This window comes from Theropithecus gelada, chromosome 20 (assembly GCF_003255815.1).
Source record: "Theropithecus gelada isolate Dixy chromosome 20, Tgel_1.0, whole genome shotgun sequence".
NCBI lineage: Eukaryota > Metazoa > Chordata > Mammalia > Primates > Cercopithecidae > Theropithecus > Theropithecus gelada.
In genome coordinates this window covers 40,620,478-40,640,943 of record NC_037688.1, presented here as the reverse complement: position 1 = coordinate 40,640,943, position 20,466 = coordinate 40,620,478, and the positions used below count along the sequence as shown (strand labels likewise).

At 41.4% G+C, this 20,466-nt stretch overlaps 1 protein-coding gene and 1 long non-coding RNA gene across 7 annotated transcripts in view; one reads left to right on the top strand and one right to left on the bottom strand.

The window, feature by feature from the left end:
• Positions 1–20,466, bottom strand: part of CDH13 (cadherin 13) — a 1,178,066-nt gene that overhangs the window by 808,113 nt on the left and 349,487 nt on the right. The gene's annotated exons all lie outside the window — the stretch shown is intronic.
• Positions 8,886–20,466, top strand: part of LOC112613967 — a 36,015-nt gene continuing 24,434 nt past the window's right edge. Inside the window, exon 1 of the long non-coding RNA XR_003117021.1 lies at positions 8,886–9,061. This is a non-coding gene — a long non-coding RNA (uncharacterized LOC112613967). The remainder of the gene's footprint in view (positions 9,062–20,466) is intronic.

Below are 20,466 nucleotides of genomic sequence, written 5' to 3'. Positions count from 1 at the left end.
TCAGGAAAAGTGTTGGTGAAAGTTAAAAATGAGAAGGGGCAGTGTCTGCAAAAAAAAAAAAAAAGGATCAAGGGGGAAATTACGTGGCTGGGTTTCTTAAGTTAGGCTTAAGAGGTACATGAATGAGATTTAGGGGAGCCTGTGAAACCCCTAAGATTATATTGAAGTTTTGTTTATATGTATATGTTATTCTAAGTATATGGAACACATTAAATCCAATTATGAATAAGTGCTGATAACTACGTGTCAGAGGACAAGGCCAATGTCTGCTAATTCGTAGCAGAGGAGAATGACCCAAGAGAAGGATCTAGATTGGAAGGCTGAGAGTGGCATGAGATATTGGATGGAACAAGGTCCAAGCAGAGGTAAGGACAGATGAAGTCAAGAGTATTTCCTGGACAGAAAAGTCTAGTCCTGAGATCTCATTTGTTTTATCATCATGCTTTATCATTACCAAGAGGACAGGTTGTCCAGAAAAAAAGTTACATGTCACTCTACAAAAACAGGACAAAACAAAACAAAATAGAAAAGCACTTCACCAAAGTGATATTCCTGCTTATTTATGGAAGTTGGAAATGCTTTTTTGCTATGTTCTTTCTTTCTCTTTTGTCAAAATGTCCTCAGTTAATATATGCTGATTTTTAAAATTACATAAGACACAAGATGTTATTAAAATCAATGCATTAATGTGTCTTAGAAAATAGTTATTCTAGGGAAAATGATACAAGCAAAGTGAGTATCTTAGGAAGGTCTGTATGGCGAAATATAAAAAGTTCCAGGCTCAGGAGACAAACGTGGATGTCTTTGAAGCCATAGAAAGGACAGGATTATGTCAACCTAGAAAATTTGAGCTGTTCACCAACTCTGCCATGAATTGACCATGACTGTGAGTGCTCAACTCTGAGATTCTCTTTCTCTATTTGTGAAATACAACACTGATGTCTTCTATACAGAGTTTCTAAGTAGGTTAGATATATTATTTATACGAGTGCATACTTAATAAATGCACATTCTTAGAGTTCTACTAGTATCAGATTCACCTTAGCTGACACTGTTAGCCTGATAAGAACTGCAACTGGTAGTTAATCTCTTTGACTCGCTACCATTTAAAAATAGCCCAGAAAATGATAGTGAATATTTAATGTTGTGACAGAAACTTACCTTAGAAGCTAGATAGACTGCTGAACTTCTATGTTAGATATATCTGACCTCAAATCCCAGCTTTTCCACATATTAGCTATGTGACTGTGGAAAAATCTCTTGGGCCTAGTATTTTCATCTATAAAATGGGGATAAGAAAAAGTTGGGCTCAGACTGGTTTTATCAAGTATAAAATAAGATTGCCATTAGCTGAGACATCTGGGTGGGATTAGGGGGAGGTGAACAGAATGTATTATGCATGTACAGGACCTTTATTTAAAATGTCGACATTTGTTTACCATGGATTTTTGCATTAATTTTTATTTTTATAAAATATTGCATTAAATATTATTTACTTTGATTACTGAGTCTTTTGGTATCCCTTTAAATTTTGACCCAAAGACAGTACCTCATTCACCTCACTCTAGTCCTAGCCCTGAAGCCAACAATTAGTGAAAATGTATTAGGGTCAATCACAATACTGAGCACTGTGATTTTACACATTTGCTTGTTGGTAAAATGTTTAGCACGATACCTAGCCCAGAGTAAGGCATTATCATCATTACCACCCATTACCATCATCATCACCATCACCCATCATCATCACCACCATCATCACCATCACTATCATCACCGTCATCATCACCATCAGCATCACCATCACCACCATCATCACCACCATCCTCATTACCATCACCACCATCACCATCACTATTATCATCATCACCACCATCGTCATTACCATCACCACCATTACCATCACTATCATCATCGTCACCACCATCCTCATTACCATCACCACCATCACCATCACTATCATCATCATCACCACTATCACCACCAACACCACCACCATTACCACCACCACCATCATCATCATCACCATCACTATCATCATCATCATCACTACCATTTACCATCATCACCACTACCATTACCATCATCACCATCACCATCATCATCATCACCATCACTACCATAATTATCATTACCATAATAATCACCACCACCACCATCATCATCATCACCATCACTGTCATCATCACCACTACCATTACAATCATCACCACTACCATTACCATCACCATCATCATCATCACCATCACTATCATAATTATCATTACCATAATAATCACCATCACTACCATCATCATTACCACTGTCATTACCATCACCACCATCACCATCACTACTATCATCATCATCATCATCACCATCATTGTCATCACTACCATCACCATCACCCTCACTATCATCTTCATCACCACCATCACCATCATCATTACCCCCACCATCATCATCATCACCATCACTATCGTAATTATTATTACCATAATAATCATCATCACCATTGCTACCATCATTGTCATCATCATTACTCTCATTGTGATTTTCTAAGATATCCTAAATAAATTTCCTAATATTTCCAAGTTGCAGTTGCCTCATTTTTATTACAAGGCTAATATTGCCCCCTTATAAGGTGTAAAACTTAAACAAGGTTGTTTTTGTTGTTGCTATCATTAATGTTTTTGCTGATTTCAATGTATGACCTGACTCCACAGCAAATCCAAAGAGTGCTTGTCAAGAAATCAGACATTTCTAATGAACATGGAGACTAGCCAGACAGAGAGTTAAAGCAGGACCATGCTGGATCCTGGGCTGGCTTTTGCACAGCTGCCTAAGATCTTCACACAAAGAAGCATGTACTGTTCTCAGAGCTGACATTTCCATGGTCATAAAGCTCAGTGTTGTTCCAGTTCAGGAAGCTGATGAGTCATGGGGTAGAGGCCGTCGGAAGAGGAAGGAGGCTTACTCTTTTTTTTTTTTTTCCTTACCATTTTCATTACTTCTCAGTTGATTTTCAATATACAACAGGAAAGGAATATAATGACCTCCTACTCACTGTCCCACCCAGAAAACCTCAAATGACTAATTGCCTTTTTTCCTAAAATGGAAGAGTTATTTCATCTGCCTGAAGGTTTTACTTCCTTCTGCTACGCTTTTTCCCGGTAAGCCTTTTAATCTTGCAAAGCACAGCCATATAAACAAATAAGGGAGAAAACAGGAAGATGGGAACTTTCCAAGTTATCCCACTTTGAATCTCACTTGACAAACAGGGACGCATGGTTTTGATAAAGGGTGTGAGGATTGTGATTTGACCTTCCACTTGCCACTGTGTAAAATGTAAACACAATGTACTTTTTCACAATTAAAAGGTATCGATTCCCCAGCAGCCCGTGAGGGAGCTGAATAATCTTTCTCCTCAATGGATGCAGCATGATCCCTGTTATCAACTAGTTACATCCAATCAGAAGTAAACCACGCCAAGCTGGGTGGGGGAATGCAACGGCTTTGCGCTTTCAGAAGTTATATAAGTGGGGAGAAGTATCACATCTATTTTGAAAATAGTTGTTTGGTGTGTTTTTACGATACACCGTGGTGTTATAATAGGCGATATCAGATTCAGTAGTTTAAAGTAACAAGAACATTTTTCTCCCTTATTTAAGAGTCTAGGTTGGCAGTCCAGAATTGGAATGGTGGCTTGATGGTATTGGGGATGCATCCTGTTGCTATGCCATCTATTCCATGTTACCCTTTTCAGCTTAACTGAAGACTGATTCACCACCATGTCTGTGTTTCAGCTGAAGAAGAGAAAAATAGGAAGGGAAAATAGATTTCCTAAGTCTCAAAGGCATAGATTAATGTGCAAACATCACACCCACTAGTGTCTTATTGGCCGTCACCCTGTTCCGTGGCCACACCTAGATGCAAGGTGGCTGGAGAAAGTAGTCTTTAGCTGAGTGACCATGTGCCCAGCAAAATTTGCTATTGCAAAACGGAGGATGGCTATAGTGGGATTCACTATGAGTTCTGGCCACAGTTGAGTTGAATAAATGTTTCCCCTAGAATGGAGACAGCATCCTAGTTGGGGTCCCTCCATCCCTGAGCCACTTGGGTTGTGATGATAATTGATAGTGGTGATTAAAATGACAGGAATAAAGATAGCAGCAGCTAACATTTACTCACTTCTCGCTTTATGCCTCTTTGTACTAAGTGCTTCGTAAACATTATGCATTCTATCTTCAGCATAATCCTACAGGATCAATAGTATAATTATCCCAATTTTACCCATGAAGAAATGCAACTGCATCAAGTTCAGAAACTTGCCCAAGGTCATGTAACTAGCATGTGGCCAAATGAAACCCATGTGTCTCTATGTCCAAAGTTATTCTCTTAACCACTTTACTCAGGTATTAACAGTAGTCTGAGATGCGTCAGTATTTCACAAAACAGAACTAAACTGACAAAGTTCCCCTTAACCAGATCATCTGAGCCAGCTAAGAAGTGTTTGGGGCTTGAATACTATCAATGAAGATATCAGTGTAGATTGGTTGTTTCATTTGTCAAAGACTAATAAGTTTTTCTTCCTTACAGAGAACTTGATTAATTTTTAAAAAGAGGGAAAATGAATGAATATTTATTAAGTGCAATTTGTTCAGTATATCAGCTCTTTCTAAACATGGCTTCCAGAGTGAGAGAGAAATAACCAAAGGGACCATTAGTTGAGTAAAGTTTGGGAGATTAGGATGAAAGGCTACGCTCTCCATGGTGTCTTTGCTGGTGCTGATAGAAGCCCTAGGCCAAGAGCAGAGCAGGGAAATCCCTGTCCCTTCCTAAAGGTGGGGGTCTCAGGCACCCTGCTGAGGCTTGATGATGCTGAATCAGTGAGCAACATGGAATCTGGGGCAGTCTAATGCAAGGGTCAAGGTGTACTAAGTCATGATGAGGAGGAGTTAGAGATGTGGGTCTCTAGCAATAAAGAGCTCCATCCAAGAACTGAACAGAAAAGCTAAGCCAGTGAGCATGATGCACAAAGGATGGGTTCTGAGGTGCAGCTGCTGTCGTCTTCATGCATCAGCACATTAAAATGTTTGGGAAGAGAAGGGGAATAGAACATCCCTCCCCTCCCCACAAACAGATGGGTAATTAGATGGAGGGTGGGAGCCAGATGCTGTACTTCCCCTGAGACCAGCACCAGAGGGAATGGGCTGGCTCTGCAGAAGACATTTCCGTTCCTGAAAAGGGATATAATGATGGGGAAAGAATCAGGACTTTAGGATCTTGCAGGGAGGGGTAACAACGGAGGGGGAGTGCGTCCTTCTTCCGTGTTAATCCTCTGCAGCCCCCTCTCTGTGCACTAAAGAACCAAGCACCAGGTGAGCACTGTGCTTAAGAGATTCCACCTGACTATAACCCTGTCAAAATGACATTTCAGGAAAACCTACTTGTTAGATCCTGCCAGCGCTATGTCTGCTGGTGTTTGTTTCAGTGGCCTGTTTTCTGTGTTTTTTTGGTACAATGCTATAGACGCTTCCCCAGAGGTGTACGAAGTGCTCAGCTAAGTCCCATCTGAGAAGCAGCATCCTCTGAACTACAAGACACAGTCTGATATAACATGTCTTTAATGCTGACTCAGCTGCAATTATTTGCTATTAATCCAAAATAGATTCTTACAGAAAACTTCTTCAAACATTGCCCAACGCTACTTCACAATGATGATGAATTTGGGCTTGGCAAAGAGGCTGGTGAAGAAGTCTAAGATCAGTTCCTACAGTCCTCATGGGGTCAACTGACACACCTCTCTCACCCTGGACCATTCTTTGTTTTTTTCAACTGAGTCAAAAGCCAGTGGTAACTCAAAACCTGCAACAACTTAAATCAGTAGTTTAATGAGCGTAAGTATTTGTAAGATGTAGAATATTCTCTGAAATCAAGAACAGCAGTATAGGCAGCACCAATGCTCTATGGTGGGACAGCCCAAAACAACTGGAAAGGAGGGAACTTGGGCTACCTTTGGGAGATAAAACATGAAATTAACCCACAAAGAATAGTCAAAAACTGTTGACAGACAGAAGCAGATATCAAGAGCAGAAAGAGTACAGACAGTTATTAATATATTAACTGAATTAACCTACCTAAGATCCAATGTGGAATCAGAAGATAGGGCCTGGTAAGTCTTGAGTAAACAAACAAACAAAAAATAGTTGGCATGGCCCAATGGAAGCCCTGTTTAAGGAAGACTTTGCTTCAGCCAAGAGACTTAGAGTATCCTGAGGCAGATGGACACATGGGGTGGTCTCAGCTAAAGGTCATTAAACCTGCAAGCCTGAGTCCTTCTGTAGCCAAGGACATGCCTAATCAGCACCTTCATTTTTACCAATAATTTGATTATCTTCTCAGCACGAATTGATTTTCTGTTCCTCTGAACTTCTTCCCATTATTGCTTAATTTTTATGGGGTCAACTACTTATTATTGTCTTTATTTCAAAGTAGACTTTAATCTGCTTGATGCCAAGAACCATATAATTTTTTTTTATATAACCCTCTTTTCATGTAGTACTGAAATTAAGCATTTGCTTTAAAAAAATGTATTTATAGGCTAATTTTAAAACAGAACAATTTATTTATCATACAAACATTTAGTTAAAGCTTTTTGACCTTGGGGTATTGTTCCAGAACACTGCAGAATTCTAGAATGTTAGATTATCTCTAAAGTTCTGAATTATATCCCCACCCTGCCCCTTGACTGGTTGTTAACCAGTCTCTCTCCACATTGAGCACAAAGTCTCACTGACATGAAACTCTAACTTAAATATGTTTTTTATATATACATATATTTAACTTTGATTGTATATATCAAAATCCCCATTTGATGGAGTCTTGAAAATTGACTTTTAAAACATTTACAAACATCCTTGGTGATTCTGATGCCCAGGAAAGTTTGAGAACTGCTGGTTTCAGGCCAAGCTCTTCATTTCACAAATAAGAATATTGAAACAGATAAGGCCATGCTTGCCCAGCTAGCTCGCAGCAGAGGCTGGGCTAGGACATACTTCAACACAGTACTGGTCTCATTCTGAAGTTTACCACTTCCTATTAAAGCATGAGGAAGTCATGTCCTTAATGAGGTTAATCAGTGCCATTTCACTTCTACGAAATACTCTTCTACTTCCTCAATGCTCCTTTCAGTGGAACACAATCTGCTAGAAATGGTTGCCTCATCCCTTTCTGAAATTTTTGACATGATTGACCCTCCAGCTCATATACTACCTTCTTTTTGATTAATGGAAAAGGTTCTGGTAAATTTGTATATATGACTTGCATCCTAGATAATGATATAAAGTGGTTTTGTTAAATTGGCAGAACTAAAGTTTTAAATTTCTCCTTCCCTCTTCCTCAACCATGTTCAAGGCTAAGATCAGCTGTGCTCAAACTTCTATAATTCTCTCAGTTTATAGACACAATCGTTTTTATTGCCAAAATCAGCAGTCCTTTGAGTTTCACCGTGCCACGCGCAATGTTCACATCAGCAGTTGCTTGAGATTACCGTGCCCTCAGATCATGACTTGCCCTTTGATCACTTATTTGGCCACCCACATGTTGAGGGAAAGTTTTATAAATTATGTCCTGGAGGTTGCCGTGAGATGAGGGATTGCAGTAGTCTGGTTGTTTCATAAGAGCTAAATTGGACTTGGGCAGGAAAGAGATGAAAAGCCAGACTGAACAAGGGCCTTGCAGTTCATGGCATCTGAAGTGAAGGAGTTGAAATTTGCGTTAAAGATAAATCAACATAAGGCTGGCCAATTTATATCCAAATTCTACATCTTCCCCCTTACTAGAGGAATGTTAAGAGGAAGGCATATTAAAATATGTACTTTTAAACTATTTGATTTTTACCTTAAATTTGTCTTTCAGCAGTAAAAACCAAAATTATTGCAAATGTGACCCATGTAATACCTAACAAGGGTGTGTGATCAATTTTTCAGTTGAATGTGTCATTAATAATGAACTCTTGGTAGATGTGTTGCTATTAGTTTGAAATAGTTTTCCAGGTCATCTAAGTTGTCACTGTTGCTTCGGAGAAGGCCATTGTGCAAGGTGGTGTGATCAGATGTGCTTCTGGTCTTTATCAAATCAAGGATGGCAGGTGCACGGCAGAGATGCTACCACCGCTTCCTCACGTCCTATCTCTGGTAGGCACCATTACTGCCCTCTTTTCCAATGAGACTAGTAGGGTTTCAAAATTGTTCTCAAACCAGAGCCATTGAATAGTGCCAGCACATGAAACTAAAGCCCTTTAATTCTTGAGTCAACACATGTATGAGCCTTGGTGCTGAAATCTGATAAGAAAGTCTTCATTTTAAAAAGATATGCCATGGGGCACAGTGGCTCACACCTGTAATCCCAGTACTTTGGAGGCCAAGATGGATCACTTAAGGCCAGGAGTTCAAGATCAGCCTAGGCAACAGAGCAAGACCCCATGTCCACAACAAATAAATAAATAGCTGGTCCTGGTGGCATGCACCTGTAATTCTAGCTACTCAGGAGGCTGAGGTGGGAGAATCACTTGAGCCCAGGAGTTCAAGGCAGCAATGAGCCATGACTGTGCCACTGCACTCCAGCCTGGGTGATAAAGTGAGACTCTGTCCCAAAGAAAAACCCAAACCAAAAAACCCACACAAATGGCAAGAAAGATATGGAAACTTTTGGCTTCCTTGGCTAGACTGCCATCCAAGTGATGTGAAATCCTGAACGTAAATCCACGAGGGACCCAGGTGAACCCACTTACAAGATGGGCTATACCTAGAAAGATGGGACAGTTTGGTAGGCCAAGATGAGTGGGAACCACAGTAATATATTCCTGTTTCCTCACTCCTGAGTCATTCCAAGGGAAATATAAAGATGATGTCATCCTCCTTGAAATGTAGTTTGGATGTTTTTTCTAGGATCCTTGTTTTTCTACAGAACAAGAGGCTATCCATTCCAAAGGTGAACTTTGAAAATGCTGAATTCTAGAATGATCGGCAGTTGGCTCTCTGACTTCTAGTCACTAGAGATTGGGGTTGGAACACAGATAAGGGTAAATTGTTTCAGGGGGAAGCGGGAGGTTGCAGAGAAAAAAAAAATCATGATGTGATCCAGTATATAGATATTTCACTGAAGGGCTGAAATAAGAGAATTGGCTGACAAGAAAAGACTCTGGGCTTCAAAAAACCCTGGAGACAAGAAATGGCTATTGAGGAGATCTGGTAAAAAAAAAAAAAAAGTGGGGGGACTTATGAGAAATTTGCTAAGCAGTTGTTGAACTGAGAGCCGGGGCTGGAGATAATTTCTATAATTAGATCCCAGGGATTTTAACAAGGGCAGCTTCATTAAGAAACAAAGGGATAAAACTAACATCTAAATGTAAATCACATTTCTTGGTTAAAGAGTCACTGGCCAGGATGGGGATGAAAACAAGTCACTTCTGGATTGGTGGGTTAATCTAGGAAAGCCAGCATTGAGAACACAAGCAGGCAATATCCTGCACCTTGAATACAGCATGACTGCTGAGATTTCTTCATCCTCTGCACTAATACAGAAAATTAAAGTCTCTACTGCATCAATGGTCCACACAGCCTCATCTAGGCTCTGGGCCTAGAGAAAGCACCAGAGAGAAACAAACAAACAAAAATTGACATGACTGGATTCCCAGCCTTCAGGCACCACTTTGCTGGTCACCCTTGCCATTGCCTCACCCAGAATAAGTTTATAGGATCCTGATATTCTTGGGACACGTGGCTTCTTCATCTCCCTATCCCTCTCCAACTCACACTGCCATGTCAAAGGCAGAACAGAACCTCCACAGTCAGCTAAGATTCAAAATCAGTGATTACTAACACGAAAGGTAATTTGAAGTGTAAACTATATGCTTGTCTAGGACACCCAGGAATGCAGACTTATACTTGTGAGTGATGTCAACATAAATATAGGCCCCAAAGACAGCCCCATTCCTTGGGGTCTTCTTCCTTTTTCAGCTACTCACAGCACCATGTTCCAGGTAGTGTTGGATACCCATGCAGTCTTCATTCTCTCTCTCCCTCTCCCCTTTGTCTGCTTTGTACATTTTTGAAAGTTGATTTTCTCTGTGTAAGTGCAGGCCTTACCCTATATTTCAATTTCAAATTAATTTAGTAGTTCACTCTTTCATCCTTTAATAAGTTAATTTATTTATCTAATGTCCATAGGGCTCACTTAGGTCTTTGGCACAGGAGATATAAAAAGAAATCAGACAATGGAGGCTTCAAGGAGCGCAGAGTCTCACATGGAACGTTCTGACCTGATGTCCTCTCTGTCTTTGGCTTTCATCAGCAGAATACCTCCTATCTTGTGAGACACAGCAGTCTACTGAGAGAGCATCCAGCCTCACTCCTGAATCTACCCTTCATTACTTGCTCTTTTCTTTCTTTTTTTTTTTTTTTTAAGATGGAGTTTCACTCTGTCTCCCAGGCTGGAGTGCAGTTGTACAATCTTGGTGCACTGCAACCTCCGCCTCCCAGGTTCAAGCAATTCTCCTGTCTCGGCCCTCCTGGGATTACAGGCATCCACCAACATGCCTGGCTAATTTTTGTGTTTTTGTGGAGACAGGGTTTCACCATGTTGGTCAGGCAGGTCTCGAACTCCTGACCTCAGGTGATGTGCCCGCCTCAGCCTTCCAAAGTGCTGGGATTACAAGCATGAGCCACCATGCCTGGCTGATTACTTAGTCTCTTTATCGACATTTTCAGCTCTGCTAGAAGCTTCCACATTCTTCACGCTCTACCTCTGTAACTCCAGCCTCCAATTTCTCTACTTCACACTAGGGGTCACCATACTTATCCTTCTATCTTTCATTGATTTGCCAAGAAAAAAACCAAAAAACGTTCCCTCAACTCTCCTCACCTCAGATGCCCCCAATGCATTTCATTCTTTAAAGGTATTTCTTTATATTAAAAAGAACACATGTGTGTGCATGCATACACATACACCACACACATATATGCTCATACATACACTACATGCATAGATGCACACATACACCACATATGCATGTACACACACGCCCCTGGGTTATATTGCTTTGGTTTCGGCCTAGCTGCCTTTTATCCTCATCAGTCTTCAATGACTGAGGAAGGAGGGTTTTTGCTACAAGATGTAAAAACATAGCCGTACTTCAGTTGGCAGTGGCAGTATCATGCTCTGGCAGGGAGTGCTCTGCTGGGAGGGTAGTGTTCCAGCCAGTTGGTGTAGGAAACAATGAGACAAGGCAGTGTTGACTCATCAGATCATGATGAACACTTCAAAGGGAGAAAGACCTCTCTGTGCTGGATCGAGGTTATCTTTCCAAATGCCAAGAGGCAGAATCACAAAGCAAGAGACGGGGCAAGCCAACACAAAACCCTTGAGTCTCTAAGCAACAGTGAAACCCACCGACCCCTGCTGAGGAATGCAGCCATAGGGAATTCCTTGCATGGTCCTTACAATCTTCACGATTGAACCCGTGACCAGCAACTTAAAAGGAAGCCTTTTAAAACTGGCTGATTCATGGCCTGGCGTGGTGGCTCATGCCTGTAATCCTACCACTTTGGGAGGCCGAGGCGGGCAGATCGCCTGAGGTCAGGAGTTTGAGACCAGCCTGGTCAACATAGGGAAACTCCGTCTCTACTAAAAATACAAAAATTAGCTGGGTGTGGTGGTAGGCGCCTGTAATACCAGCTACTGAGGAGGCTGAGGCAAGAGAATTGCTTAAACCTAGAAAGTGGAGGTTGCAGTGAGCCAAGATCGTGACACTGTACTCCAGCCTGGGAGATAGATCAAGTCTCCTTCTCAAAGTCTCAAAAACAAACAGACAAATAAAACAAAACAAAACAAAACACAAATTGGCTGATTCATGCCACCGAGGCAGCATGTCATATGATCTCTGCCCAGTAGACAGAAAGGTAGCTAATTAATGCAACAGAATCCTCTTTTTGGGGAGTTGAAGGGATACAGCAGTAATTGGAAGAACCAAAGAAGACAAGGAAGTTGAATCATGAGTACATTGATGACCACAGAGGAGCGCAACGGAGGCTATTTCTGGGAAAATGGCAAGGTGACCAGTGCTACAGCTGCTCCTCACTAATTCAGTGTCCTCTCCATAAACGTTTCCTGAGTAGCCATTTTGTGTCAGGCACTTTCCTGCCTGAATGCTTTTTGTCCCTGAGGAGTGAATCCCCAAATTCTAATTCTATCAAGATAAGATGGAATAGATGGGATAAGTGTCTCCTTACATGTTCTCTGTCCCCTTTCCATAGACTTAACTCACCCAAACCAGGTGAGTCTGTTCTACATGACTTGAAAGTACCTAACTCATACAAATTTAAAAGCACTGGGAAATTTGGAGTTCCAGGTGTGATAGAATGAGATATGATCTTAATTCTTCGCCCATTTGCAGTATTTGTAAACATTCATCACCTTGCCATGGTCTTACAGTTGGGTTATCCTTGTAACTTAGTTTGACCAGCAGGTACTATTGGATGTAGTTCCAGCAAAGGCTTGAGATGTGTTTGTGTGGTTGGGCTTGCCTCTTTTATTTCTGCTATCCCTAGAAAAATAAGAGACACAGGGAGCAGACCTTAGCCCAACCCATAGTTTAGAGTTAAGCCCAGCAGAGGCCCAGCTTAGAGCAGCCACATTCCAGATAACACTCGGGTGTGTACGCCAGAAATAAATGCTTGTTGTGGTAAAGGACTGAAATTTTGCAGTGTTTTTGACCCAGAGGGCAATAAGAAATCTGAGAGAATCGGCAAGCTAGAGATTCTGAAAAAGGGCTTTTGTGACAATGACTTTTACATTCACAGTTTGCATGGTAGGTATTTGATAAGCATTTTAAACAGAGCAGCTTGGTTTTGATTGCATCAAATGTCAAAGGTTTGTCATTGACCTCAACATAAGCCAGTTCTGGGGCTCACTCTGATTGCCAAGGCTCAGACGTACCAATATGAAAATTCACAGCATCCTAGGTCTAGTATTAGTCTCTACAGAGTGCCTGGCTGAAGTTGCAGGCACAGATTGCATTTACATATTGTCTTACTTTGTCCCACAACATCTCTACAATAAGTGTAAGAGAATTACTGTATTACTGTATCCATTCTTACATTGCTATATAGAAGTGTCTGAGACTGGGTAGTTTATAAAGAAGAGAGGTTTAATTGGCTCATGGTTCTACAGGCTTTACAGGAAGCATGATTCCAATGTCTGCTCTGCTTGTGGGGAGGCTTAGGGAAGCTTCTAGTCACGGCGGAAGGTGAAAGGGAAGCAGGCACATCACATGGCTAGAGCAGAAGCAAGACAGAGCAAAGTGGGAGGTGCTATGTGCTTTTAAATGACCAGATCTCATGAGAACTCACTCACTATCATGAGGACAGTACCAAGAAGATGGTAGTAATCCATTCCAGAGAAATCTGCCCCTATGATCCACTCAGCTCCCACCAGGCCCCACCTCCAATGCTGGGGATTGCAATTCAACATGAAATTTGGGTGGGGACAAATATCCAAACCATATCCATTACCAACATTTCAGAAAGAAGTAGGCCAAGGTTCAGAGAAGGTGAGGGTCCTGCCCAAGATCTCACATATGGAAAGTAGTAAAAGTGATCTTAAACCCAGATCTGACAATCTCTAAAACCACACACTTATCTCTGTAGGCCTGAGTGAGAATTTATCTGTAAGAGAAATGAGGAGGAAAGCCACAAATATGTCTAATGAATATAGTTGTCATCAAGCACCATTTATTACCTTCACTGAAACCATCAGATTCTACATTCGATGGTACTTTATTTTCCTCCAAAAGTAACTACCACGTTTTACTTACTTCAAGATCTCTGAGCAGAGTTCTGCTTTCCCTACAGAATAGGATGAATCAGCCCTCTAATTTCTTTTTGCTATAATAGAGATGCCTTTCAACTCCCCCTCCTTTAGATTCAAAAGAAGTTCTCCTAAGGTCTCAGAGATACTGACACTACAGTTCCCTGGACACCTGTGCATCCTGAAGAAGTCAAAATACATTAGGATTAAAGAGTTTATATTTTATTTCTGAAAGGACTCCTTTTCAACACTTATGAGAAATACAGCAACTACTATTACTTACTGACCTTATTCAACAGGTCTTGAATTTGACGTTCCCAGTCTCAGTAAGTTAATGATCCATGCATGCTGTCCTGCTCATCACTGAGACAGGGGCTGGGCACAAAAAGGAGAGGGCATGAAGACACAGGTGTTCTGGCTTTGCAAGCAGCTAAGTAGGAATATTGCAGATGCTGGAGAGCTGTGACAATTGTGCTGTAAGTCCCTGGGTAAAAGCAGTGATAATAACATTAGCTAATAGTTACGGAGCCCATAGTGTGTTCCAAGCTCCGGGTAAAGTGTGTATAAAGCACACTATCCTGAAAAGTACATTTTGACTGAATTGCCTAGGTTTAAATATCAGCTCTATCCTGTTTAGTTGTGTAAGCCTTAGCAAGTTATGTAACCTCTTGATGCCTCCATCTTTTCATCTGTAAAGTGGGAATCATAGTTGAACCTACTTCTGACAGTTGGTACAAACAAATGAGTTAATAGATGAGCTGAAATAGTGACTGGCACGTAGCAAGTTGAAAATGAGTGTTAACTGTTATCATTACCCCCATGTGATAATTTCAATAAATTTAGGAAAAAGGTGTCATTACCATCCTAATTTTACCACTAAGAAATCTGAGGTTCTGAGAAGTTGAATATCTTATTCAAGATCACTCAGACGATAAGTAGCAGAGCCAGAATTTAAACTCAGTCCTGCCAGATTTGGAGGTACATTGTCTTAAACACATTAAAACAAGCAATTCAACTTCTGATAGCACAACACATTGCCAATGTGAAGACACAGGTGAATGATGTTTCAAATCTGGAGTGGTTCCGGGAATTTTGTTCAGCAAAGCAGTGTGGTTTTCAAATTACACTGGTTAATTCAATTGCAAGGGAAAGAAGGTTTTAGAGTTTAATCCAGGTTCCTTGCTCTTCCTTTCAAGCACTTCCCTTGAAATCCAAATTTAGAACATTTGGGGGGGTTTAATGGCCTCCCATGTGATTCAGGTGACCTGCCAGGTTTAGAAATCTGCTGGGACTTTTGAATTTATACAACTGTCTGAGATGGAAGGTCTTGTGGGCTGCCCAGTCCAGCTTCCCACCCATGGTAGGAAGTCCTTGTAGTCTAAGGAAGGTCCTGCAAGACAACAGGGAAGCCTGGAGCCAAGATCAGCTGTTGAACGAGTTCCAAGATTCCCAGAAACAGATCTGCCTTAGTATCCCTCCCTTGCTGAAGCCTTCAGTGAGGAAACATAATAAAAAGCATAGCCTCAGCCCAAATGCTGTCATGGACTTCAGAGTGCAGCATCTGGGGTCATGTGTCAGTCATGTTCCCTGTGGGGGAGGCTCTGGGGGGCATATTCTCAGGGCCGCCATGCTTAGCAAACGAAACAGCTGATTTAAAGGAGTCTCCCTTTCACTCAAGTTCATGGGGGTGTCCATCAAAGCTGTTTTATTTACTTATTCTCGCTGAAAGTCAACAGAAAGACTCTTTATTCTTCAATAAATATTGGAAAATGGAGGGAATACTAGGGCCATTTGTAGAAGGAAGTTCATCAAGACAAGGAACAGGATTAGTTATAGGATTGTGATGAGTTTACTTGTATTTGTATGGAGTGCAGCCACAAGGAGACGGCCTGCAACTACTAGGTTGGTGCAAAAGTAATTGCAGTTTTTGCCATTACTTTCAATGGCAAATAGTTGGGAGGATAAGAATGGATTCCTTTGGCGGTATGAGACTGGCCTGAAAATCAGGAAAAATCTTCCGCATAGAATTGATAGTTGAAACCATGGAAATTCAGCTTTGAACATGGAGGAAGAGTCCCTAAGCCAAGGGATACAGGAAAAAGGCAAAAAAGCAGATTCTCTGCTATGGCTCTGCTGACACTTTAGATTTTTTAGGACTTCTGAGCTCCAGAATTGTATGATAATAAATTTGTGGTATTTTAAGTCACTAAGTTTGGGGTAATTTTTTAATACAGCAACAGGAACCTAATACAGTTCTACAAGCAGAATATTAGAAAATGTCAACTGGTAGATATTATTGGCATAAATAATATTTTATCATTTATAAGATAAGAATTATTATTTATAAAATAAGGATAAATTCTTATTTTACAGAGCTTGTGTAATTGGTTTATATGAATTAATTCATTTACCTTCCTACAAAGCATTATTATCTCCATTTTATAGTTGGGTAAAGTGAGATTCATTTTTTCTAATAAATTGCCTAAGATCATACATTTATTAGCTAATAACTGCTGAAGCTAGAAGTTAATCCAGGGAAATATGGCTTCATATACCATGCCCTTAAACAGAATGCAATACTTCCTGTTCCAGAGTGGTCCAATGGCAAGGAACAGCATTCAGACAGCAAGGTGAGAGGTGGGACTGAAAGTTTTGCCATCCGTGATACCTATTTCAAGGCTGGGGTAGGAAACAAGAAAGTCAACAGTGTTGGAAGCTAAAGAGATTGAGAAGCATACACTGTGAATGGTCATTAGGAAGCCATTAGTAGCTCTTGAAGGGCTTATCTTAATGGAGAAAATTGGGTAGAACATTCAAAAAGGAAGGCAACATGGCAGCAAAGGCTGAATGTGAGCATCCCATGTGAAGAGATGCATAAAAAAATAAAAGCACTTGCAAGAAAGATAGAAAATGGAATTTTTTTTTATTTTATGGTGTTTTTCATGAATTTCTTTTTTGACCTAAAGAAGGAAGGAGAACACCTGAAGAAGATGGAGAAGAAAGAACCAAATGCCAGAGAAGGCTCCTTGCATGGACCAATGGGGGAAGACTGGCTTAGCAAGAAAAGACTCTTGCCACCAGGAGGAGAGCAGAGTGGGGCAAAATTGCTGCAGTGGGTGGAGAATGATAAGACATTCACACACAGCTTACGTGATCTATTACATCACCCTCCAAGAAGTGGGTTAGGGAGACGGCTTAAAGACTGGAGATTCAGGGTGAGACAGCAGGATTTGAAACTGGACTGCAGCGTGTGAGCTGGAGACCTGGGGATTGGTGAATTGAGCATTCTTGAGGGAATACATTTATCAGGACACAAACTTTATTCACACAGGCTGATAATTAATTTAGTTTTGAGATATGCTGGTGAAAGGGAAAGTGGAAGTTTATTATAATTTCCCTCCTTTTGAATCATTTTTAAATGACTAAGTGAAAGTTCACAACAGCTCAATGGAAAATATTCCCATAGAAATGGAGCCCTTTTGGAAACCACCTAGGATGGATATTTGCATGTATGCAGGCCAATCGCAGGAGGCCGGGGCTCCTGAGGCACCCAAGCTCCCTTTGTGCTGAAATGGCAAAATCTGGGGGGATGAGAAAAAAGCAGCAGCATGTTTTGTCCTGGAGCACTAATTATGAAGCACCAGAAGGGTTTCAAGACACTCAATTAACAATGGGAGCAGTCAATAAGAACTTCCTGACATAGAGACTTTAATAAATTGTTGTTTCTTTTTGGCTCTCATGAATGCTCAGCCATGAAACAAACAGATATTTTCTTGACTATGTTGAAAGATGAGGGCCAGAGAAGCCCCAAAAGGATACAGTTCACAGTTTGAGGGCTCTGACTCTGTATATGGTAGTTTGCTTGAACAAATCAACAAAGTCTTTAAAGTCTGTTTCTTTACTAGAGAACGTGGAGACCATAACCTGTCTTCCTATATTCTTGGGAGGACTGAAAGAGATGTTTGACTTAAGAGCTCCCCACAGCGTTACCATGAAATGAGCCCTCAAAAATCATATTTGCATCAGTTTTAAAGTATATTATTTGGTCCTCTAAGACTTAAAATACTGTGTTGTGTTTAATCATCTTCAATGCACCATCTTGTGTATAGCACTGGATAAATAAAAACCAGGCTGGATGGCTTCTGTTTACCCAGCACCTCCCTTCACCACCTTTCTTTGGTCCCTGGAGATTGGTCTTTATGAACCCAGCCAAAGCACTCTGTGACCCTCTGGTTTTGACCAACAGACAAAACTCATTACAGAGTGAAGGCAGGGAAAAAAGGAATCAGGTGTTTATACTTGCTTCTTCCCTGGTGGGCCACTGAGGGCCGGCTGTATCTCTCAAAGGAAGGTCTCAGACATGTCAGGTGGCTTTCTGCACACATGCCTCACTGTCTCCAGTTCAGAAAGGGCTCCGTCCTCTCCTCTTAACCCTTCAGGCCAGGGCAGATAACTGTCCCTGCCATCACTAGCCCCTGGGGGCAGTGCCACCCTTTGTGGTTTCCTATACTTCACCTATGCATTTATAAACTATCCCTTTATAAAATATTCCACAAATGATTAAATTTGAGTGTGACATCTATTTGCTGCTGCGAATATTACTTAAATACAACCCAAGGAAGTGGCCCCAAACAATGCTAGTATTCCAAGATTTCCTAAAATGGTCTCCAAAGTCCAGGTTTTTTTCTAATGACTGTGCCATGCTTCCCCCCTGCCAATTTCAGCCATGATCTGTTCTGATCTTATTGTTTTCTTCTTTCAAAAAACCAAGGCAGGGAAAGGCTCCCCACATACTCCTTGTTGGTCTGTGTATTAGTCTGTTCTCATCCTGCTAATAAAGATATACCTAAGACTGGGTAATTTATAAAGGAAAGAGGTTTAATTGATTCACAGTTCTGCATGGCTTGGGAAGCCTCAGGAAACTATGATCATTGTGGAAGGGGAAGCAAACATATCCTTTTTCATATGGCAGCATCAAGGAGAAGTGCTGAGCAAAAGGGGGAAATGTCCCTTATAGAACCAACAGATCTCGTAAGAATTCACTATCATGAAAACAGCATGAGGGTAACCACCCCCACGATCCCATCACCTCCCACCAGGTCCCTCCCACCACATGTAGGGATTATAGGAACTATAATTCAAGATGAAATTTGGATGAGGACACAGCCAAATCATATGACTCTGTCCCTACTCTCCAAAATCCCATGTCCTCACATTTCAAAAGACAACTATGCCCTTCCAACAGTCCCCCAAAATCATAACTCAGTCCAGCATTAACTGAAAACTCCAAGTCCATAGCCTCATCTGAGACAAGGTTTATAAGCCTGTAAAATCTAAAGCAAGTTAGGTACTTCCTAGATACAATGGGGGTACAGGCATTGGATAAATAAACCTGCTCCAAATGGGAGAAATTGGCCAAAACAAAGGGGCTACAGGCCCCATGCAAGTCTACAATGCAATAGGGCAGTCATTAAACCTTAAAATTAAAAAATAATCCCCTTTGACTTCATGTCTCACATCTAGGGCATGTGATGCAAGAGGTGGGCCCCCATGATCTTGGGAAGCTCTGTCCCTGTGACTTTGCAGGGTACAATCACCATCCTGGCTGCTTTCATGTCTGGCATTGAGTGTCTGTGGCTTTTCCAGGTGCATGGTGCAAGCTGTCAGTAGAGCTACAATTTTGGGGTCTGCAGGATGGTGACCCTCTTCTCACAGCTCCACTAGGCAGTGTCCCAGTGGGGACTCTGTGTGGGGGCTCCAACCCCATATTTCCCTTCTGCACTGCCTTACAGAGGTTCTTCATGAGTGTTCCGTCCCTGCAGCAAACTTCTGCCTGGACATCACGTGTTTCCATACATCCTCTGAAATCTAGGCAGAGGTTCCCAAACCTCAATTCTTGACTTCGGTGTACCTATAGGCTCAACACTACATGGAAGCTGCCAATACTTGGGGCTTGCATCCACCAAAACCACAACCTGAGCTATACCTTGACCTCTTTTAGCTATGGCTGTAGTGGCTGGCACACAAGGCACTAAGTTCCCATGCTGCACAAAGCAGGGGAGCCTTGGGCCTGGTCCACAAAGCCATTTTTTCCTCCTAGGCCTCCAGGCCTCTAATGGGAGGGGGGCTGCCATGAAGACCCCTGACTTGCCCTGGAGACATTTTCCCCATTGTCTTGGTGATTAATATTTTGCTCCTCATTACTTATGCACATTTCTACAACAGGCTTGAATTTCCCCCCATAAAATGGGCTTTTCTTTTCTATTGCATCATCAGGCTGAAAATTTTCTGAACTTTTATGTTCTGCTTCCCTTTTAAACCTAAGTTCCAATTCCAAACCGTGTTTTTATGAATACATAAAACTGAATACTTTTAACAGCACCCAAGTCACCTCTTGAACACTTTTCTGCTTGGAGATTTCTTCTGCCAGATACCCTAAATCATCTCTCTCCAGTTCAAAGTTCCACAGATCTCTAGGGCAGGGGAAAATGCCACCAGACCCTTTGCTAAAGCATAACAAGAGTCACCTTTGCTCTAGTTTCCAACAAGTTCCTCATCTTCATTTGAGACCACCTCAACCTGGGCTTCATTGTCCATATCACTATCAACATTTCAGTCAAA